Genomic DNA, 3,066 nt, shown 5'->3' with positions numbered 1-3,066 from the left:
GGGAGAACGTGCAGACTCCGCACAGACAGTGACCCAAGGCTGGAATCGAACCTGGGACCCTGGTGCTATGAAGCAGCAGTGCTAACCACTGTGCCACCCCAACCCTCTCCTGGTCAGCCTCCCATCTCCCACCCTCTTTAAACTTGAACTCGTCCAGAATTCTGCTTCCTGGACCCTAACTAGCATCGAGTCTGGTTCGCCCATCGCTCCCGGTTCTCACTGACCCACATTGGGTCCTGGCCTGGCACTGCCTCAATTTTAAAATTCTCATCCTTGAACATTGCTGAAAAGAGAGACATGTTGTCAAAGTTTTCCACTTGGCACCCATCAGGACAAACACAAGAATACCAAATTTCAAACAATCACAATGATTTATACCACAGGAGAAAAAGGGTGCTGATTGGTCAATCATTGTCAACTTACCAAGCACAGTTAGTGTGGCTCTGGAGTCACATGTAGGCCAGACCAGGTTAGGACGGCAGATTTCTTTCCCTAAAGAACATGAGTGAACCAGGTGAATTTTTACAACTATCGAGGATAGTTCCACGGTCACCATCACTGAGGCTAGTTTACAATTCCAGATTTTATTCATTGAAGTTAAATTCCACCAGTTGCCGGGGTGGGATTTGAACCCGTGTCCCCCAGAGCGTTAGCCTGGGGCCGCTGGATTACTGGTCCAGTGACATCATCGCCGCTACCCCTCCTTGTGGCCATACCTGTCCACTGCAGAGTGGAAGCCATGTTCTGAGGTTGAGGAACATTCTAGAATTTGCTTAAAAGCAAATGGAGCCGTCTACACATCAGACAGTTACGCCTTTAACATTTTCCACCTTCACTCCTCCATATTTAGGACTTTTGTTTTTGCTCTGTTTCAAATTCATTGACAGCAGGTGTCTAACTTACCTCGGGCTGATGCAGCGTTACCACGGCAACCGTCTTTGTGGTAACTGGCGAACAATGTTCCTACTGCTTCCCCCGCGACTGAGTTTAATCAGGTTCAATATTATCATTTTTATTTTCTGATATGTAAGATTTTGAAAGAGTTGACATATTAACTTTGGTCCGGAGTCCGTTCTCCTTGCCAATCAGGCCTTGGGGGATCTACCCTGTGGCAGGTAGAGTGTGGGTTGGGCAGTAAATGCAAGCCCTCTCCCAGAAAGTTCCAATAGCATCACTGTCACGGGGAGGTAGTGTTGGCATAGTGACATTGTCACTGGGCTAGTAATCCAGAGACCCAAGGTCATGCTCTGGGGACCTGGGTTTGAATCCCACCACGGCACACGCGAAAAAGTCTAATGACGCTTGATTCAGTTCAAGGTAGTGCATGGGGTGCAGCATATGACCCGGGGGAGGGTGAGTGCATTCTTTCAAGGGGTGGCCGGCCGATGAATGCAAGAAGTGTGGGCGAGGGCTGGCGAATCATGCGCACATGTCCTGGGGTTGCGTGTGGGAAAAGCTAGTCATTACCTGCTAAACCCTGCTCCTTTTGCTGGTTTAGCACAGGGCTAAATCGCTGGCTTTGAAAGCAGACCAAGGCAGGCCAGCAGCACGGTTCAATTCCCGTACCAGCCTCCCCGAACAGGCGGCGGAATGTGGCGACTAGGGGCTTTTCACAGTAACTTCATTTGAGGCCGACTTGTGACAATAAGCGATTTTCATTTCATTTTGATACATTTCGAAAGGCAGAATCAGCGCAGGGACTGGACCCAGTGACTGATTCCGATCTCCAGTTCAATTACTGGAGACGTTGGCCCTGTTGACGATTTAATTTGCCCTTGACGCAGTGACAAGACTTCATGTTTCTGCAGATCAGTGAAGCATATTTGAAAATCAACAGCGGAGAATTGGAGTCAGACTCATTTTTACCATCGCTGCGGAAAATATCGGGTTGGCGAGCAGTCAATAAAACCTGTGCTGGTTTGCACCAGAGGGCATCGTATTGAGGACTGAGTGACTCAGTGTGTACGAGGCATAAGGTGGACTGGTGCACAGGAATTAGACCGAAACAGGAAGGGGATTTCGACAAAGGAACAGAAAGTGGCGGCGAGAGAAAGACAGATGTACCAGCAATAAGGGCGGAAGAATTAAGAGCAGGATTTTAAAGCCATTCGGCCCCTCAAGCCTACCTGGCCGTTCAATTAGATCATGGTTTCCATCTCAACATGGGGTGGCACGACGACACAGTGGTTAGCACTGCTGCCTCACAGCGCCAGGGTTCAGTTCCGGCCTCGGGTGGCTGTCTGTGCGGAGTCTGCACGTTCTCCCCGTGCCTGCGTGGGTTTCCTCCGGGTGCTCCGGTTTCCCCCCACAGTCCAGAGGTGTGCAGGTTAGGTGGATTGACCGTGCTAAAATTTTCCCTCCGTGTCCAAAGCTGGGCATTTTAGGTGGGGTTCCGGATATAGGGCGGGGGAGTGGGCCTAGGTAGGGTTCTCTTGGTAGGGCCGGTGCAGACTCAAAGGGTTCAAATGGCCTCCTTCTGCACTGTAGGGATTCTATGGATCTATCCACACTCTGCCCATATCCCTTGGTTCGCTTAAGCACCCAGAAACCTGTCTATTTCTCAATTGAATTTGCTCACCCACAAGCTCACTGCTGTGGAGAATCCCGTAGGTTCCCCACAGTCTGAGTGAAGAGATTTCGCCTCGTCACAGTCCAAAATGGCCACCCTCTGTGCCCTGAGACTGTGGCCTCTTGTCCTAGATTCCCCGGCCAGCGGGGAACTTGCTCCCAGCGCCTACCCTGTCTCCCCTTAAGAAGTTTACATGTTTCAATGAGGCCTTCTCCCATTCTTGTAAACTCCAGGATTTTGGTGTTGACGCAACGGGGATCGGTTCAGTTCCAACCTTTAAGGGAGATCAAGGAAACGTTTGTATGGGAAATGGGATTGTAGGAGGCTTCCGTGACAAGGGGCTGATTGCCCCCCCCCCTCCAACGATCAGGACTTCCCAGTTGTAGATTAATCTTTGCGAGTTTCTCCTAGTAAATCCTCCAACTGTAATAGATTCCTTCTCAAACCCCCGCCAATCGCATTTGAATCTTGCCCTAAAAATAATCAAAGTACCAAGC

The sequence above is a fragment of the Scyliorhinus torazame genome, chromosome 25, assembly GCF_047496885.1.
Source record: "Scyliorhinus torazame isolate Kashiwa2021f chromosome 25, sScyTor2.1, whole genome shotgun sequence".
Lineage (NCBI taxonomy): Eukaryota > Metazoa > Chordata > Chondrichthyes > Carcharhiniformes > Scyliorhinidae > Scyliorhinus > Scyliorhinus torazame.
This window is presented reverse-complemented; position numbering follows the sequence as displayed.